Here is a 12,771-nt window from a genome sequence, read left to right as displayed (position 1 = left end):
GGAGCAGAGGTCCGGGCGGGGTGGCGCGCGCTGCTACTCACAGTCCGGGCGGCCTCGGGCGAAGTGCGGCAGCGAACTCCGGTGGCGGCTACGTCAGCGGGACCCGGCTCCGTCGCTATGAGACTACCAGCTGCAGCTAAACGGCTGACCCCGCCCACCGCGCCACGCGCATGCGCTGCTCACTGCCCCGTGACGCAGCGGGGTGTCTCGTGCACTGGGGGAAGCCCGCGAGGGGTGGGGTGGGGTGGGGGGCCCTGAGGGAGGGGTGTCGCCCCCTCCCGCCTTGTCCAGGCCCCAGCGCCTCTCGCGCCGCCCGACGGGTTGGTGTCTGAGGTACCGCCACGTCGTCTTCTGGTGGCTTCTCTGCCCCCTGCCCCGCTTCCTCGCACCCGTCTCGCAGGCTGGCTCCGCCTTGCAAGGGCTGCCGGGAAAGGCGGAGGAAATCACCCTCCTGCTTCTGCCTCAAGGTCTCCCGCGCCTACAGCCGAGCCGCGCAAACCTGCCTCTGGGGCACCCCCGGGGGTAGACCCAGCGCCGCCCCCGTCTACCGTCTGGATGGGGCCAGGCTGGTCTCCGTGCTGGCAGACGACAGGACACGGTCTCCAGTTGCAGCCAGGGAGCTCTACGTTGGATGTTAGGAAACAGTGTCTTCCTAGCAGGGTGGTGAAGCGCTGGAGCAGGCTCCTAGAGAGGTGGTGGGCTCCTCATCCTTGGAGGTTTGTAAACCCAGGATGAATAATGCTTTGGCTGGGATGATCTAGCTGGAGACGGTTCTGTTCTGAGCAGGGCGTTGGATTAGACCTCCTAAGGTCCCTTCCAACCCTGATTTTATACCATTTGTTTTGGAGACAGTACTACATAGTAAGGAAGTTTGATGCCCAGGGCAAGCCCACAGCAGTGGCCTGCCCTTACCCACCACGCAGATCCGGGGGCACCACCCCCCATGCTTCTCCAGGAGCACATGCAGCTGCAGGAGCTGCCCTTCCCCATCCCTGTGCCCCACCAAATGAGCCGCTCACGGCTCCATCCTGCCCCGCGCCCCTTAGCTTTGGCATGCAGAGCAGTTGCTCCACTCAAACCACCTGCCTTGCTACGGTACTGTTTGGAGAGGATGCTCCCTGGAGATCTCAGTGCAGCCTGCCCTCTTTGGGCACTTACACATGTGCAAGGTGGATACTCTGACATACTGTAAATCTGGGGCGTGGGAGCAAACTCGATTAATCTGCTGGAGTGCAGAAATTAACATGCTCTAGCAGCCTCCAGCATCCCTAGGGTTTGAATTACACTACAGCTCTTGCGGGGGTCTGTAGTGGTGGCAGCCAGAAACCAGAAGGAGTCACTGCCCGAGCCGCTTAAAAAGAAGCAAGGTTGCCAGGGCCTCCCAGAACATTAGCTTTTAAAATGGAAATACCATATGGAGGGGTGCTTTGAGTCAAGTGAGGGGTGCCTTCTCTTCAAAAATGTTGAGAACCACTACTTTATGTATAACTGGAGTGCAGTTAGAAGTGAATGCACCTGACATACTCTTGAGTGTATTACACCAATGCTATTACCATTATCAATTAAACTTGCAATCTCATCAGAAAAGAATATCCAATGAATTTGACAGGATCCATTTCCCATAAATTCAGGTTGACTGGCAGCCATTATATTATCCTCCCTTAATTATTTATGAATTGCATTCCATACTAACAGTGCCGTTATTTTGTCTGGATCGAAACCAGGCTGACATGTTTATAATGGTTTGTCCCATTTAATCCTATAAAAAATGTTGGCACAACATTAGCTTTGTAGAAAGGGCTTCATTTGCTATTTTTGCTGCTGTCATGCAATCATGAGTAGCCTAAGTACTCCCCAGCCCATCTGAGTCCACTTCTGTGGACCAAAAGTTCCCCAGTGGGGCTTTTCTGGGCTGGTTTTGATTGTCCGCTCTTGAGTCCTCAGTCTGTGGCAGACACTAAGATAAGCCTGGAGCAGCACAGGGGGACAAACCTTCTGAGCATTGTAGCATATCAGTGGATTGGAGTGGGGCAAGCTCACCCCTGCCTTTCTTGGGGTGCCCTGCTGATGTGGTGTAGATCATTTATATATATTTATAGATGGTTTGTAATTTCCTTATTTCTACTGTACTTTAAGGAAAGCACTTGTTAATTTTATTTGTCATTTTCAGAATCATTAATATTGTCATCTGAACACTTACTTAATAGGACAGCTGACCACTTCATGGTTCTCTTGGTGAGCCTGGCATGTAGGCATAATTACTTGCTTAACAAAAGGGAAGTAAAAGAGTAAAAAACTTAGGGAATGTGAGGGGAAGGGACATGCTGCTGAGTATGGAGGGAAAGGGAGGGGGAATAATTCTTACTTGATTTGGGAACTTTAAAAAGTCTCTAACTGCTGCTCCCATGATATGGTCCAAAAGGTGGGGTGGGAGGGTTGTGTAACCTTACCACTGCACCCATCTGCCCCTGGACTCACACTAGCATAAGAGTTTACCATTGGTCAGTGAATTGTCGAGCTGTGTCCTAAATTAATGTGGGAGACAAAAGGAGAACATATAATAACCATGCAAGACAGAGAAAGGGAGAGGTAGTGTACTGATTGCAATAATACCAGTTAATAGAGCAAACATAGACAAACATAGACATTATCAATGTTTGTCAACAGAACAAACATCGACATTATCAATTTTGTGAAACTGCTGTTGGACTTTTCCTCACCTTTTATTTTACCTTAGAAATTAAAGTCTTGTCTGTCACGGAAAACTACAATAACTGGAGAAACAGTTCAATGACATTCTGAGAGCCAGTGAAACCTGAGAGGAAGAGGTTTTAGTTACGCTGTTTAAAACTTTTGAGTTTTATTTAACACCAACATCCAAGTAAATGTTTCTTGAGTTGTTACCGAAGTGTTTGCTAACTTGTATAGTTGAATCAGTTCAAGATAAGCATAAGGGGATCCTAACAGTAACTACATCAATGAGTAATATTTATAAGTTATTACACAAAGGTCCAAAACTTTCACAGCACTTTAATTACTAGAAGTGTTTGGAAAATGAAAATCTATTTTTGTGGAAAAATGTCAGCATTTTTTGGTTCAAAATCTTTTTCTTATTTTTTGAACATTTTCCTTTTTTTATTTTTTTCACCTCCATTACCACTATTCTGCCCTAGTATCATGGACCGGCCCTGAACAGCGATCTCTCTCACACTGGAGAATAAAAAGAATGCAAAAAGGAGGAGTGAAGAAAAAAAGGAGACAGTGGATGTTTCTTTAATGGATTTTCTTATTCTGGGTTTAACAGGTCTGACGTGCTGTGAAGCTATTTGCTAGAGAAATTACCTTAGCAACTTGAGATACAAGAAAATATGAGGTTACAGGAACAAGAATAATTAGATATTCTCATAGGAACATCATCTAAATATCCAAAACTAACTGCTGAATGTAGTGTACATCCCCTCCTTCCAACCACCCTCCCTAAAAAAACCACAACAGAATGCAGTTAATATGCTTTTAAAGCATGCTCTTGAAGAGAAGAGCATTTGAAAAAGTTATTTGCAAGTAATTACATTTATCCTAGTACATAATAATGCACCATTTTCAAATTCTTTTTGTTTTGATGCTAAGTGAGTATCAGAGTCAACATGGGCAGGTTGCTTTTCCAATAATTTGTTTCCTGGAGCTCAGTCCTGAACTGCTTATTCATTGAACATAATAAGAGTTTTTCTTGTAGAAGGATTCCATGATTAGATCTATTGTATGAGAGCAGAGCAACACCTGGTGAACTCATCAGCTTGTGCTTACTCAGACTGGAACACCCTACACCGAGTATCATGATTATTTTTCCATCGTTGAAATAAACTTTTTTTTACCATTGTTTTCATGCTAACTTCCAGAGAACAACGGGCTCCATGCCTGCCTGGGAAATAACAAATCACAAGCAGCTGCAGAGTTTCTAGTAAAGTTGCCTGTGGTATTAAGGCTGTCCCTTCCACTTAAAAGTAGAAGAGGCAGTTTCAGAGAGTCATTAGATCTTTCAGAGAATGAAGTCATGTTCTATACCTTTATATATGGCAAGGAGGCTTTCAGCATGTAAAATAAATACATACAAAAATTTCATTAGAGAAACATTTAAGGTGGCAGTCAAGCACTGAAAATGGCAGAATATTTTTTGGCCCCCTTTTGCATATACATTAGGGTGCAGTACCTAATCATAAACTATTTTCCACATGATGCGTTGCAGGAGACAGAACAGACTGTGCTCACTGAGCAAATAGCTTTTCAATACTGTGTTTTATTGTCACACTTCAATGTATGACCTTGTTACCTTATTTAGTGCAAACTATTCAAAAACTGCTCTGAAAGTATCATCATTAATGTCCTGGTGGGATTTTCTGCAACACTTACCAATGTAATGTTTTAATGCTGCACAAATCTTAATGAATTTATTTTTATAATCCTCCTATGAGTTGAGGTGATATTATTATTCCTGTATTGCAGTCTGGGAACTGAACCATTAATGTTAAACTTGTAATTTTGGGTATGCAGTTTAAGATTCTTACAATGTTATTTACTTTTTAAAATACTTTTTATTGTTCAATTTATTGTATTATTTTGGCAAAAGCTGTAAACGACTATTGCTACATTTTTTTCTGAGAACAGAATGCCTTATTTAGTCAGAATGTAGATATCCCCTGACTTTGATTGCAGCTATGAGTGCCCAGTACTTTTTACAAATCAGATCCTAGAGTTCTTAGTGGGTACATAGATAATGGGAAACACAATAGTTACCTGTTAAAAGTCTGATTCAAGTGGCTTGTCCAGCATAATTTCGAAATTCTGTTCAAGAGGCAGAGATGAAATCAAAGTTTCCAGCATGGCATTTAGTTTCTTAAAAATACAAGACCACCCTTATTTTCCCTAGAATCCCTTTCCTTATTCAGCAGCCACCTTCTAAGTTCTAAAGTGTCAGAGGAAAATGTTCTGTGGGCAACAGCCTCCTTCACTATGTAATCTTGAGTCATTCCCTGAAAGAGGAAACTGGGAAGAAAAATAATCAGGAAGTGGGTGGAGTGGATTTCTACACTCATACACAGGGTTATTGTGCTTCTCCCTGTACCTAATCCACAAGTGAGATTTCATTGGAAGGAATAGCAATGGAATGAGCTAATAGGTCTTTTTCATATTTGCTTCTATGAGTCCATGTTTTACGTAAGGCAGAAGCTAGACAAATTCAAAGTAGAAATAAGGGATATTTTTAATCATAAGGGTAATTAACCATTGAGACAACTTGTCAAGGGTTATAGAAGAATCTCTGTCTCTTGATGGCTCTAAATCAAGATTTCATGTCTTTATATAAAAAAAAGATTTCCTTTAATATAATGGTTCCCCAGCTTTTGAACAAATAGACCATAGTCAAACCTCAGAATTTCTCACAGATCACTATGCACCAGTTTAACCAACCTTTTAATGGAGAAGGACAGGCTGAGACATGCTGCAATACACAGACCATTTAGCATGTCCTTGTGGACCACCAGTGGCCTGTGGACTACAATTTGGAAATGTTATTCTAATTAAAACAAAAGTTATTGAAATGACTCCAGAATCTCTGATAAAATTTTACAGTCTATGGTCTGCAGGAAATCCAGCTAGATTATTGTACTAGACCCATCTGTCTTCAAAATGTATAAATAAGCATTTCTACATCCTGTATTTAAGTGGAGAACTGCACATGCTACACTGTTGAAATTACTCATAGATAGGTTGATACAGTTCTTTGGGTAAATCCAATATATTTTATTATACCAACTCAAATAGTTGGAAAAATCCTTCTTAGCAAGCTTTTTGGCACAAACACCCTTCATCAAGCTGAGGAAGCATCTGAAGATAGTCTGTGCTCTTCATGGATGGAATGGTAAAGCATCCAGAGGCCAGTAGGTTAGAATTCTATTACCTAATCTTGAATTCATCCAGGTCTCTGGGATTAACATGACAATTCTTGCAGAGGGTCAGAAAACATTTAGTCACTGTGGGTTTTCAGAACCTCTAATTTCATGACTTAATCTGAAAGAAAGCCCTATCAGGCTACAATGTCGTGCCTAATCAGGCTTTCCTGAAAAACCTTCTTAAAGCAGATTCAGAGGAGAGGGAAACAAGCTGGGTTAACACTACATGTTTTTGCAGTCTGAGTTATTCTTGGAAGTCTGCCATCAAATTACTGACAAAACTGAATCTGTTTAGCTTGTGAGGTCAGAGGCCCCAAGTAGTCTGGTTTAGGAACACCAGTGTTCAGGGGTAGATAGGGGGGCAGGGACAGTGGCATGGTCATATCCCCCTTCAACAGTGTAGTTCACTTGCCAACAGCTCCAGTTCCTATATAGCTGCAGATGCCAGGGTCCCCTGCAGGCTCTGAGTCCCAGGCTTGTGGAGAATACCTGGGGGAATCAAGCAGAGAAAAGGTGAGGAAGGAGAGGTTCTACCTGCCACCATCACTGTTCCCAGCTGAGTGGAGGCAAAGGAAGCCCCAGCCTGCTAGTGCCCTGATCCAAGCAGGGATTGCTAGGACCAGAGCAGCTGGCCTGTCCCTACTCCCTGTCCTCTCCCTTTGGTTTTCCAATGGGCCTGGGGGCACCAACTGCTGGAGCCAGGCTGAGCTGGGGAAGGCATTGGTGGGTGGCCCTCTCCCTTTTAGTGCCTGCTTCTGCCAGGGGGAAGGCGGATGGTTGTGGGAACCCAGCAGACACTGGAACATAGGAAGCCCTGCTGCTGTTCCCTGCCCAGCCATTCATTACAGCCCCACAGCTAAAGAGTGAGTCTGGGGCTTCCCCTACCACAGGTCAGCCAAGGAAAGAGGCAGCAGGCAGTTCTCTCCACTTTCTAAGCCCAGAGACAACCCCAGTTGGAAAGGGGGAAAGGGAAAAGGCAGGGGAGGAGAGTAAAACAAATCCCAAGCAGATACTGCGGTGGAATCTGCCGCGGGGTATGAGGGTGGGGAGGGCTGCAGCAGCCCCTGCAGTACCAGTGTCATGGTCCACACCCTCCTTTTTGAAATCCTAGATCTATCTATGCCAGTGTTCATTAGTTTCTAAAGAAAATAAGGAATGTATTATTACTATCTAAACTTTCTATCTGTTTTTATGCTCTGTTTCCCACCCCTTGTTTGTAAGTGTGTCTCTCTCCGACTTCATATTCCTCCCTAAAATGTTTCTCTCTTCCCCTATTCACTAGTTTTCATGTCTCTCTTCCTCTTTCAGTATATTTCCCTCTCTCCTTCTTTCATTCTTCTTTTTCTTTGGTTAAGTTTTTGTTCCTAGAGATTATGGCCAGGCAATATTGTGTTAAGTGGTAGTTCTATGGCTTTTAACACTTTCAAGCAAAAACAAAATGTAGAAAAAGACTGAAAAAAATACAACATGCTGTCACCAACATTTCAAGGGACCCTCAACTGAAAAATAACCTGCTGGGTAACTGATTTGAGCAGAAAGGATATGTATTTTTGTTGCTTTTATAATTCATGGTATTGATCCTTAGAGTAATCTGGAGGTTTGAACATTTTGGTTTGATTTTGTTTTTTGTTGTTGTTGTTTTTTGGGGGGGTTGACGGCTCCTGTTCTCATGCATAATTAATCTTTCTGTGGAGTGAATACAAAAGCAGATTTTATTAAAATGTCCAATTATGAATATTGCTGGCAGATAAAGAATAACACAGTACATATCTAGATAGACTTTTATGATCCAAAGAGAAACAAGCAGTTTTTCAACTTAGAATCTATACATCTTAAAATCTTAAGATTTACTAACAGGTAACTAAATTTAGAGAATTTGAATCTTCATTATGTCTGCAGATGAGAATCTCAGCAAAGGAGTCCAGAGGAACCCATCTCAGAGCATTGAGCCCCTTTTTATCTGCTTCCTCACACAAAAGTTCACAACATTACTTGATAGAAACTTCAAAAGATATGGTCAGAAAGGAGACACCCTTCTGTTATCCTCTTGGTCAGCTAGAATGAACTGACCTAGTCTTTTCAAGAAGCTTGAAACGGGCCCTTGTCCTGCCCCTGCCCTGCTCCTGGGAGGTCGCAGTGTTCCATCCCTGCCCACCCACACATAACACTAGGACTGGTCCAGGTACCCCTGATTGACAACCCCTGTTTTAGGCCAAAGTTAAAGTTAATACAGGCAAAAACCTACTAAAGCTACTTGAGTGCAAGCTTGAAGGATTCTAGCTGTACACAAAGGTCTATGATGGAGAAAAAATAATAAAAAGGCTATTTCAAACATCCTGCTCCATCTGCTGGAGCAGCACAAAACAGCTTGTTGCATGCATTGTGCATATTGTAGTAATTTTTATGGGTCTCGTGCCTGCTGCAGAGAGGGGCTACTGAGAATTTTTGTAAAATATGGGCGTTGTGTCCTTAAGCCTCTGACTGAAAAAGGAGACAAGACTTTCATTTTAATACTCCAAGGCAGCTAAAAAGAGAAAAGGAAGAAAAACAAAATTCCTGTGAAAAGGCATTTTCTGATGAAGGTGCAAGCAATCAAAGCATACACGTTATTCAATATAGACTGGTTCAAAAGAATTTTTGAAATAATCACGGGAAGAGTGAGTAAGGGGACAACCTAGTTATTCAGAACAACAGTGTAGTGCAATAGAAAATCAAATATGAAATGATCAGGAGCCATTGCATTGGAAGAGGATCAAGATGAATCCATTTTCCCAGAATTAAATAATAATCTACATTCATGCTTGTCTTCCTAAAGATTACTCTTGCTGGAATTTTGTTCCAGCAACTATTCTGGCTGTTCTTACAGAGCCTGTCTTTATATTCACATCTGTCTTTCCCCTTTCGCATATTTCAGTCACAAATTCATCTTACCTCTAGCATCCTATTTTAATGTCCTTTCAACATCTAGGCTGACTGCCTTGGCTAAAGAGTTGTTTACTGCTTCTAATCTACACAAGGAAGTTTCTATGAAGTGAACCAAGATGCGCATTTACAGTAAGTCACACTAACTCCCTAAGCAAACAATGTCAGTGTGGCATACTTATGAGGTTACAGACTTCACTTTTAAAAGAATCTCACATATACTTTATGCTAAGTGTGTCCACATGGAGAGTTAGTGCTAGTATAGTATAAATTTTATACCCCAGCTTGCTTCAAAGTGACTTTCCTGTGTAAACAAGCCCTCACTCTGTCTGGAGTGTAGTGTTTTCAGTGCTAATAATTTGGCCACTGTTCTATAACCACTGTCAAATCATTGTATGACGAAGCTTTTTGCTTATTCATCCAGCAACCTGCTATTAATGTAGCAAAGGAAAGGAAAGCCCCATAACCAGCATTCCCTCTAAGCTGCACGGCTTGTGCAACCACACAGGTGTGCTCATGATGCGCTGCTAAGTGTGTCCGCACACACCTCACAGCTCAGAGGGAATGCTGCCCATAACATACAGTAATTATCTCACTGATCCAACCACATGGAGTGTTCATAAAAAATGGAGATCAATATTCCTAAATTATTACATATCTACTAGCTCCATATCCACTAGAACTTTTCATCGGTAAAACTAATGTTGCTGTATGAAATACTACATTGTTTAACTTATTGTAAACAAATAACTAGCAATGTTGCAAAAGGAAGAAAACAATTTATACTGATCTGTTGTTTGAGTAACCACAACAGTGCTGGTCCTAATAGAGCTACAAAGTATTTATTAGATTACTTAATACTTCACCCTGTAGATTCTTTATGCAGAATATTTGCTAGTACTTCACTCAGACCTATTTCAAATGCTTCAAAACAATGAGCATTTGAGTCTGATGGAAAATGTGAGAAGACCACAGTCAATCCCCCACCTCTCCCAAAACCATCAGAATCCTTGGATCCTATATGTCTATCACAAAATGCAGTACATTTATCAGATGCACCAAAGGCCCCCACAGAAACTATGTGGGTGAAACTAAGCAATCGCTACACTCTATTAAAATAAACACTTACCAAAATGATAAGGGACAGAAACACACAATCACCATTCAGAGAACACTTCACAGAATCACCTCTTCATCTCTAACCTCGTAATCTTTGTACTCATGGGACACTTATACAATACCTTCAGGAAGTGGACCTGAAAACAAAATTTATAGATGGATAGAATCTAATTGCTAGAGGGTCATCTTAAATTCATCCCCCTACCACTGCAGCAAGGAAAGCAGAGAAAGCATGGAAGCAAACAGCAGCAGGGAGACAGGCAGTGAGGGAGTAAAGTAGCCAGACCCCTGCCCCTTTTCCTTTCTCCCATTGCTTCCTGCTACTTAGACCCCACATCGCTTGCTCCACCCTGCCATATGTACCCCCCCAGTACCCTCTCTGCAAAGCCTGCCCCCTCCTGCCACCCCAGCGCCTGCACCTCTGTGGCTTCTGCTACCATTCTTTAGGCAAAGGATGTACCTCTAGGCAAAGTAAAGGCAGTTTCATAGTTTCATAGTTGGGCTTTTTGACTCCAAGAGTCAAAAAGCCCACGGCTGAATCAATTCAGTCTTCACAGGTTAATCTAAACTGTGTAGATTGAACTGATAAGCAAGTGAACAGACATTCACTTTTGATTCCAAAAATGCAGTCACATGCCTGAAGTGACCCGGGCCAGAAGCTGAGTGGTGCTACAGCATGCCTCTCTGCTCAACTGGAGCAGCAGCTTGGGCCAAGGGTAGCCTGCCCACCCTGGGGGGAGAGGGCAGGGCTTGTGGGGGGGTGCAAAGCATCCTCGGATGCTGGAGGACTCTGAGTTAATTTGAATCTGGAGGGGATCTGGAACAGAAGTTCAATAAACCAATTTAACCTAAATCAGCTAAGTCTGATACTACATCCATCCAGGTTTATCTTGAACCCCTTTCAGCCATTTTAAACACAGTTTATGTGCACTGAACTTCTGTTGTATTACAGATTTGAACCAGTTTCTGATCACTTATACTGGTTTATGTTTAATTTCTGTCCCTATCCCTAATGTCACAATCCTGTCACATAATCACCTCAACTGATTGCATGGTTGAGGCAGCCTTAGAGGAGGCAGAAAAAATAATGGGGCAGTGGATTATATTTCATAGATTTCATAGACATTAGGGGCTGGATATTAGGCAAGTCACTTCAGATGTCACATTCCCAACACCTAGCAATAAGCTTCCCTTATCATATGGGGACTCAAAGGAATCGGAGGGGCAAAAGCTAAAATAGAGTACTGCTACTACCTTTCTAGGATGGGCTACTAGCTAGTAGAGTCTGAACTGCTTATACATTGGTAGAGATGGTGAGTGAAATCCTGGACCTGTTGAACTCAGTGGCAATATTGATGTTGATTCCAGTTGGGTTAGGGTTCTAGCCAAGTCCTTCAGAAACAGTTGAGCTAAATTGCTAGGGTAGTGTAAGAAAAGTTGTATTTCCAGTTGCAGTATTATATATATTTTTTGAACAAGACAGGGTACCTTCTGAAGTGCTATTAGTATAATAATTTGCAAAAACTCTATATTTATATCTACATATAAAAAAAACTTATTGCACCTTTAAAGGTAATACAATTCTCTCTCCAAGAGGCACTCATAGTAGATATAGCATTGATTTTATGGAACTAAGAAACATAAATATCAAGAGACAAGCTTCATTATTGTGTTGAAATACATTCCTCAAGCACAAATTCATTAGATTTACCACTAGATGGTGATGTTATATAGTTATTTATTAGTAAATGCATTGGTGGAATAAGAGGAGACTGTGATAGCAGCACATCCACTATTTCTGTTTTGCACTCCTTTTCTGTATTATTCAAATGTCTACCCTAGTTTTTATATTTTTATACATATAGTTGTAACCCTTGGCTCTAATTTGACAGTAATACAATTTGCTATTGATCTGTGAATTACATCTTTGTTTTTGCATTGCTTCTGCTGGTTCCCAGTAAAACTAATATTCATAGATTCATATATTCATAGATTAAGGGGCAGAAGGGACCTAGTAGATCTTCTAGCCCGACCCCTCGCCAGGGCGGGAGAACAACAAAAAAAACCCCCAAAAAGAGAAACGGGACTCAAATGAGTCCAGCCAGGTAGGCATCCAGCCTCTTCTTAAAGACCCCCAGGGTAGGGGCCAGCACCACTTCCCTTGGAAGTTGGTTCCAGCTCCTAGCCGCCCTAACTGTGAAGTAGTTTTTGCGGATGTCCAATCTATACCTCCTCTCCATCAACTTGTGCCCATTACTCCTTGTTATGCCAGCGGGCGCTAGGGGAAACAGCGTCTCCCCCAAACCCTTCTGGTCCCCCCTAGTGAGTCTATAGACGGTCACCAGGTCCCCCCTCAGCCTTCTCTTGTGGAGGCTGAATAGGTTCAGGTCCCGCAGTCTCTCACTGTAGGGTCTGCCCTGTTGTCCCCGGATCATGCGGGTGGCCCTCCTCTGGACCCTCTCCATATTGTCCACATCCCTCTTGAAATGGGGCGCACAGAACTGGACACAATACTCCAGCTGTGGCCTGACCAGCGTCGCGTAGAGGGGGAGGATCACCTCCTTGGCCCTACTCGAGATGCACCTGCGGATGCATGACAAGGTCCGGTTAGCCCTGCCAACCATGACCTCGCATTGTCGGCCCATGTTCATATTAACATAGTTCTGACAAAGCATATAGGCAAAACCAGCTAAAGGCAAATTCTCTCTTCTTCAGGACATTTATTATCATCTACCATTGAGCAGACGAACTTTATAAGTTGTCATTGTTAGTTGTTTATTGCTGT

The 12,771-nt window shown here is 42.8% G+C and overlaps 1 protein-coding gene across 2 annotated transcripts in view; it reads right to left on the bottom strand.

Annotated features, from left to right (window-relative positions):
* SDCBP (syndecan binding protein) overlaps positions 1-153 on the bottom strand; it is a 31,814-nt gene extending 31,661 nt beyond the window's left edge. The window contains exon 1 of one of the 2 annotated variants that reach the window (XM_019527690.1): positions 43-153. The gene's annotated coding sequence lies outside the window, so the exon portion shown is untranslated. Of the gene's footprint in view, positions 1-41 lie in introns of both variants that reach the window. The other variant, XM_019527694.1, reaches the window with a different exon arrangement.
* Positions 154-12,771: the final 12,618 nt, after the last annotated feature.

This window comes from Gavialis gangeticus, unplaced genomic scaffold, assembly GCF_001723915.1.
Source record: "Gavialis gangeticus isolate Ggan-Ray unplaced genomic scaffold, GavGan_comp1, whole genome shotgun sequence".
In the NCBI taxonomy this organism is placed as follows: domain Eukaryota; kingdom Metazoa; phylum Chordata; order Crocodylia; family Gavialidae; genus Gavialis; species Gavialis gangeticus.
This window is presented reverse-complemented; position numbering and strand designations above follow the sequence as displayed.